Source organism: Cebus imitator, unplaced genomic scaffold (assembly GCF_001604975.1).
Source record: "Cebus imitator isolate Cc_AM_T3 unplaced genomic scaffold, Cebus_imitator-1.0 Scaffold424, whole genome shotgun sequence".
Taxonomy (NCBI): domain Eukaryota; kingdom Metazoa; phylum Chordata; class Mammalia; order Primates; family Cebidae; genus Cebus; species Cebus imitator.
Genome location: NW_016107739.1, coordinates 1,777,247 through 1,784,864, shown reverse-complemented (window position 1 = coordinate 1,784,864; position 7,618 = coordinate 1,777,247). Strand labels below are relative to the sequence as shown.

At 39.9% G+C, this 7,618-nt stretch overlaps 1 protein-coding gene across 2 annotated transcripts in view; it reads right to left on the bottom strand.

The window, feature by feature from the left end:
• GAB2 (GRB2 associated binding protein 2) overlaps positions 1-7,618 on the bottom strand; it is a 213,722-nt gene that overhangs the window by 77,358 nt on the left and 128,746 nt on the right. The window lies entirely within an intron of this gene.

The window sequence follows — 7,618 nt, the reverse complement described above, 5'->3', positions numbered from 1 at the left end:
GAGACAGGGTCTTCCTCTGTTGCCCAGGCTGGAGTGCAGTAGAGCAAACATGGCTCACTCTAGCCTCAAATTCCTGGGCTCAAGTGATCCTGCCTCAGCCTCCCATTTAGCTGTGATCACAGGATGCGCCACTACGCCCAGCTAATTTTTTGTAGAGATGGTTCTCACTACGTTGGCTAGGCTAATATCAAATTCATGGGCTCAAGTAATCCTCCCACCTTAGCCTCCCAAATTGTTGGGATTACAAGTGACCCACTGCACCCAGCCCCTTATGTATTTTTTAACTAAGAAAGCATGATATGGTTACACCTCATTTAATCAGATTACTGAGATTCCTGGAACAGGGGTATGTGTTCTGAATAACCCTATCACCACCTGGGAGCTTCACTAAGAAGTACGAGTGTGTGTGTGTGACAGAGAGTGAGAGAGAGAGAGTGTGTGTATTTGTGTGTGTCTACGCATGTTACTGAATTTTTAAAAAATAAGGCAAAGAGTTTTTTGAAGATGCAAGTATTATGTTCTTAATATACCTGCCTAATAGATTTAAATTATTGATATCACCCAGTAACCTCAGTTAGATTCACATTAACTATACTCCTCACTTGATAGGATTCTCTAGGTTTATTGGCAGTTATTGGTTTCACACGCTTCAGAAAGAGGGAAGTTAAAAGGACACGCCTGTTCCTAAGAGTTACGCAAAAGCCTCTTCCAAGAAATGTCTTGCCCTTTCTACAACTTTAGCCACAAGGCACATGAGATTTGCTATCAAGAAAGATGATTTGAGACCCTGAGAAGTCCTTAGTCATCACAGAAGAATTCTGTAATCTTTGTATACCAAAGTCAGGGCAGAAGATAGAAGATTCTGGAGGTTTAAAAACATTTTCAACTGTCAATTCCCAGGTGGTGATGTGGTTGAGTTCCAGCTCAAACAAACACAGGAGAATCTGATCTCACTTCTGAGCATATGATGCACAAGTATATCCTAATATGTTTCAACACAAGGCTACTAGGCCAGTCTTGTATCCCATAATAGTTAACAGCAAACATTACAAGAGTACAGTGGGGGTCATGTAACAGTCACACATTTTTGGAGGCACACTTCCTGACTGAGGAAAGGCTTTGTGCTATCCTTTCTCTAGGAATCCTTCAACTACTATGGACCATACAGGCTTTATACTCTCCGAAGAAATTTTTTAAAGGGTATTTGCTGAGCTCTTGCTACATGCCATGTGCTTTCTACTCATGATCACATTTAATCCTTAAACCAAAGCTGCAGGGTAAATATGACCCTCTTTTAACAGATGAGGAAAACGAAGTTCAGAGAGATTAAACAACTTGCAGAGACCACAGCCCCAGATCTTATTTTGTGGGTCTTAACCCAGAAAGAACTTGAAGTGAAGCTACTACAGATGAATGGCTCACTACACTTTGAGAAACAATGGCCTCAGAGTTTATGAATTCAAGGTTATAGTTAATTGGTGATGGCAGTAACACAACTAGAACCTAGGTCTCAGCTCCTAGTTCAAAGTTATTTCCACTCCTCAAATGCAAATCCCCTAGGAGAGAACAGCATAGTTGCTGTATTTTTTCCTGACTTATTTATCTGAATAATATAGTTTCCCTTGGACTCCAAATGAACTTATTTGTTCCTAGGGCATAGAATGAATTTTTTCTTACCCCAAGACTATAACACTCTGAGGTCAGGGGCTTTTGTATCTCCAGCACTTATTTAGCACAGAACTTGATAACTGCAAAGCACTATGTAACTCTTCAATAAAAGTTATACCAAAGGAACAAAATAATGTTTATTTGCTTCTGTTTTGGTAAAAAGCAAACACACAAACAGAAAAAACTTCAGTCAGATGACCTGTTAATGTAACACCATCTCTATTCCAGGTAAGATGATATACTGACACCATAAACAAAAGATCACCTAGAGTCCTTTATGTAAAGCTGACTCCAACCACAGGCTTCAAGGAGTAGATCATCGGAATTTAGATTAAGCCAATTAGCACCATTTCATCCTACATGCTACTGTGATCAGTTTAGCGCACATGATCCAAGCCAGCTCAGAGTCATTGAGATTCAACTCCAGGACCTTTGTTTTGTGTTACTCAAGCTGGCTCTGTCCCTAGACAAAGGGTTGTGACAATGTATCCCTGAAGTTGCAGGAACCACTATTTGTAGCCTAAGAACAGCCAGCCCAGAGAGAAAAAGAGCAGGTTAAAAGATTGACATTGATGAAATGTGAGTCTTAACCTGATGCTGAAGCCAGACTTGCCCCTTAGACTTTTTGGGTCAATAAACTCTTTTCTCATGTAAGGCAGCTTAGGTCACTGATCAATACAGGCTGAAAGCATGTGTCCTATACTGAGAATTAGAACCCGTTTTCTACCACTAGAGTAACTCAGGGGTCCCTTCCAAGAGCCTGATCATATTCATTATTCAATCCACTTTCTTTTTCCTTCACTTTCAATGTTTTTTCCATTAGCATTTACTCACACCTATACAAACCCTCCCTTCCTCCTTCCAATCATTCAATCAACATTTATGAAATCTAATAATGCCAGGTCCTTCAAGATCTCATGACTTATGGAAAGGACAGACAAGTACAGTCCATAGGTAACTCAGTACATGGTCAGTGCTCTTACAATGGTAAGAACAGAGGTTCTTAGCACTGTTCATGTGGGTGTTCTCAGCATCCACATAAACAGTGGATGCTTGGTGGAGAGGACTACTTTGCCTGCCTCGAAGAGTCAGGGAAGTGTTACAGTACAGGTGGCACTTGGTTTGAGTATTGAAGGATGTGGAGAGTTTTTCTGGGTAAAGAAAAACTGCAGGAGAGAGAACTTTCAGGAAAAGATAATATGAGTATGGGTGACTCTTGTTTATTTCTGGTAGCTATGGTGTGTAAAGTCACCACAAACACTGACTTAGTTAATATGGAATCATTCCTCTGGAGCAGCGGTCCCCAAACTTTTTGGCACCAGGGACAGGTTTGGTGGAAGACAATATTTCCACTGACAGGGGTAGGGATGGTTTTGGGATGAAACTATTCCACTTCAGATCATCAGGCATTAATTAGTTTCTCTTAAGGAGGGTGCAACCTAGATCCCTTGCATGTGCAGTTCACAATAGAGTTCATTCTTCTATGAGAATCTAATGCCACCACTGATCTGGCAGGAAGTGGAGCTTAGGCGGTAATGCCGCCTCCTGCTGTGAGGCCTGGTTCCTAACTGGCCAGACTGGTAAGGGTCCTCGGCCCAGGGAGTTGGGGACTCCCGATCTACGGGAAATACCAGATTAGGTTCCTGTTAGCCCCTGGTCACATTTTTTATCAATCAGTCAAGACACAACCTCATTTTATGTATGTTTCTGTTTAAAGACACCTTACTTATCATATATTAATTCAGTAAGACTGAACTCATGGCTAACAGCACTTCAACTCATGCCTGAACAAAGATTATTTAATACAGGTATTTTCTCAGTAAGGCACATTATAGCCTCTTGTGTTTAGAAACACTAGACAGAACTTCAGAACTATGCTTTGGGATCATTTGAAACAGTGAAATCACCAACCAAAAGCACAAAAACGCAAAAAGCATGGTACCCAATATATCACAAAGAAGACACTTGTTTACAGGATGAGAGGTGAAATAAGAATACAAAACACTGCCTTGTGCCACCTCAGCTGGGAATGCGCACGTCAGGAGACTCAGATGTTTTCACTGCCTTGTCCGTATGCATGTCTGAGATTAACAGCCAAAGCATGCTGTTTGGTCTGTTCAAGCTGGTAAAACAAAATACCTCAGACTAGGTTGTTTATAAACATGAAATTTACAGTCCACAGTGCTGGAGGCTGGGAAATCCAAGATCAAGGCACCAGCAGATTTGGTGTCTGGTGAGGGCCCTGTTTCTATTAGATGGTGGAGGGGACAACAGAAGCCCTCAGACTGCTTTTGTACCAGCACAAATCCCCTTCACGAGGGCTCTGCCCTCACGGCCCACCTAATCACCTCCCAAAGGCCCCACCTCCTAATACCAACACATTAGGGCTAAGATTTCAACATATGCTTTCTGGAGGGACACAAACATTCAGATCATGCATGGTGAGTGTTGGTTTTGGGGTTACAAGTAAATTTCAGTGAGTACAGAATCTAGAATGAGTGAATATGAGGATTCACGGTATATGAAAAAGTTTGGTTTACTCAAATAATAAAGGTAAAGTTTGGTGACCTTTATGGGGGGAGGGTGAAAAACTGTTGAGAGAAAATTACTTAAGGTAAGTCAAATATATTATATTATAAAATAAAAAAATCTGAGAATTCCTCCAGAAAATTACATACTTTTAAGTATTTGTTAATGAATGAAGAAAAAGCTACAATGAATTCATTAATTATTCCATTAATCAGGATATCCATATATATTCTTAAGAAAAAAGTACAAATTCATGGAAAACACTTACTCAGTTCATAAGCAATACCAGATGTGAGTGTGTGTGTGTGTTTTGAAGGACCAGGGACAAGGCAGTCCGTCATGTGGGAACTACTGTCATGTAACCAGTAGTTTCATGACAGGAACTACTGTCATGTACCTGCTTAGGCAGGGGGATCAGCAAAGGTAAAGGCCCTGAGAAGGAAGTGAGGTTGGGCCATGAGGACCTGACAGGAGGTCATGGCTGGAACACAGTAAACAAAGGGGAAAGTCAGACAAGGAAAAGGCAGGGGCAGATGGTGCAGAGCCTTATAGCCCATTTTATGAAATTTAGATTTTATCTAAAATCCCTCAATGGGGATCTCAATAAGATCCCTCAATAGGGGCATAATTTATAAATCAATATGTTGACAAATGAGTTTGAGGACAATGATACTATTTAAATTACTGACATTTATATTAAATATCCTATGTTTATGTACAGAAACATGCATACAACCACATATAGTGTATATACAGTGTATGCACATACATTTTACAAATGCTTAGAAAAGCACTTAAAATTGCTACCAATGGTTCCTTGTCCAGGGGAATGGGCATATAAGAGAAAATATACAATGAACTTTCACATTTTAATCCACAAAATTCTATATTTTTAAGTATACAGAACATGAGACCAGTGAATGGTTTTAAATTTTTCCACATTTAAAATTCTAAAAGATCATTCTGGCCTACAATGATTGCATTGAAGTAAGGAAAAGGCATGAGTAGGAAGCCCAGAAAGACCACTGCTCAAGAAATAATGGTGATATGGACCAGGGTAGTGGCAAAAGGTATATACATTCAAGAGGGCATATGAAACCACAATATATTTCGGAGGCTGAAATAAATAACCTTGATGATGGACTGAATATGGGAGATACAGGAGAAGGAAGAAAAAAGACTTCAAGATTTCCAGCTTGAGCAAGTGAGTGGGCTGTATTGTGACTCATTATGATGGAGAAGAGAATCAGAGTCACATCTCTCTGAGAAGCCTATTATGGTGCATTCTATCCATTCTCTGCCTCCATCACATGAAAGACAAAGGGACAAGATGAATTTGATGTATATGAGAGAGAGGGTCACATCTGGGAAACCAAAGTGCCCTGTATCAGTAATTACACTGACTGAATTCTATGAGATTCATTCCCCAAAGACCAGGTCAACCTTTCTACAGAGGACTTGAAATCCATTAGAGGAATTACCTCTCCCGTTGACAAAGCAACAAATGAGCTGTTGCCAACCCTTTTCATACTGGAGAAACAAAGGTCATTCCCTTGAGGGACCTTGCTTTCATGTCCTTGAATGGTCTGATCTCGGTTATATTTAAAGCACTGAATTAAGCACAGGTTACCAGGAAAAACCAGGGCAAAATTGGGAGAAGAGTAGACAAATGATGCCCAGGAATATAGTTAAACTGATTCCTTTCTTCTAGGACAAAGATTTCTCTCTCAGTCCCGTAGACCCTCCAAAGACCTGGTTCCGTATTTTCTTAAGTATGTATCTCATTGTGTTACTGGAGTCCAGTACACAATGGAATTTGTTGGTCATGAGCAAACAGAGTATCATGAAAAGCTACTTCCAACGTACAGAATGAACAGATAATGGGGCCCTTCAGGAACCTGGCTTCTCTTTCCTGGTCACAGTACTCTACAAAAATGCAGGGAAATCATTCAAAGGATGGCAGGAGAAACAGAACCTAATTCCAAAGATTAATTCAGGTGATCAAGTAAACAGCCTATCTTGCTCCTGGGAGCCCCAATCTACATCAGTCCAGCTACTTGGAATATTGTATATATAGCTAGAAAACATTCCCATACAGAGACTTCCTTAGCCTCTCTAGGAGCTATTGGAAACCTTTTGTTTAATTTGTAAGAGTTCAGTATACAGAATTAGAAGAATGATCCTGAGCTGATTCTTTTTTTTGTTTCCTTATTTAACAAAAATCATCATTATATATTATATAAATATAATTTAGATAACATAAAATGCATCCATCTTAACAGTTCAGATAGCTGAATTTTGACAAATGCATTTACCATCTAACCCCACCTCAACCAAGACAGAACATCTGCACAGCCCCAACGAGTTTCCTTGTGCCCTTTCCAGGTGAATCCTCACTCCCTACCCTGGTGCTAGGCAAATACTGATCTACTATTATCATAAATTCGTCTTTTCTAGAGCATCACAAAAAAATGGAATCATGCAGTATATATTCTTTTGTGCCTGGCTTTTTATGCACAACATGAAGTTGTAATGATTGATTTATATTGCTGCATGTATCGGTAATTTTTAAAATTGCTGAGTAGTGTATGATGGAGGTACCATTATTTATCGATTTACCTATTGAGGGACAATAAGGTTGTTTCCAGCTTGGAGCCATTATGAACAAAATAGCTATGAACATTATTGTACAAGTCTTTTTTTGTGAGCCTAGGTTTTCATTTCTCCTTGTTAAATACCTAGGAGTGGAATGGATTAGTTACATAGTGAGTATATGTTTAATTTTACAAAAAAAAAAAAAACTACCACATTGTTTTCCAAAATGGTTGTACTGTTTTTCCAGTCCCATCAACAATGTATGATAATTCTAACTCCTTAACAAGACTTGGTCATTATGGCCACCGTATGGGGTGTGTGATGATATCTCACTGTGGGTTTTTTTTTTTTCTTACTCTGTCATCCAGGCTGGAATGCAGTGGCATGATCTCAGCTCACTGTACCCTCTGCCTCCCAGGTTCAAGTGATTCTCCTACCTCAGCCTCCCGAGTAGCTGAGATTACAGGCACCTGCCACCATGCTCAACAATTTTTTGTATTTTTAGTAAAGTTTTACCATGTTGGCCAGGCTGGACTCCAACTCCTGACCTCAAGTAATCCACCTGCCTTGGCCTCCCAAAGTGCTGGGATTACAGGCATAAGCCATTGCACCTGGCCTCACTGTGGTTTTAATTTGTATTTCTCTGATGACTCATGATAGTGAGCAACTTTCCATGTGTTTAGTTGTCATTTATCTTCTTTTGTGATAGGTCTGTTCCATTCTTTTGCTAATTTAAAATTAATTTTGGGGGTATTACTGAGTTCTAAGTCCTTTACATATGACAGACACACACACACACACACACACACACACACACACACACACA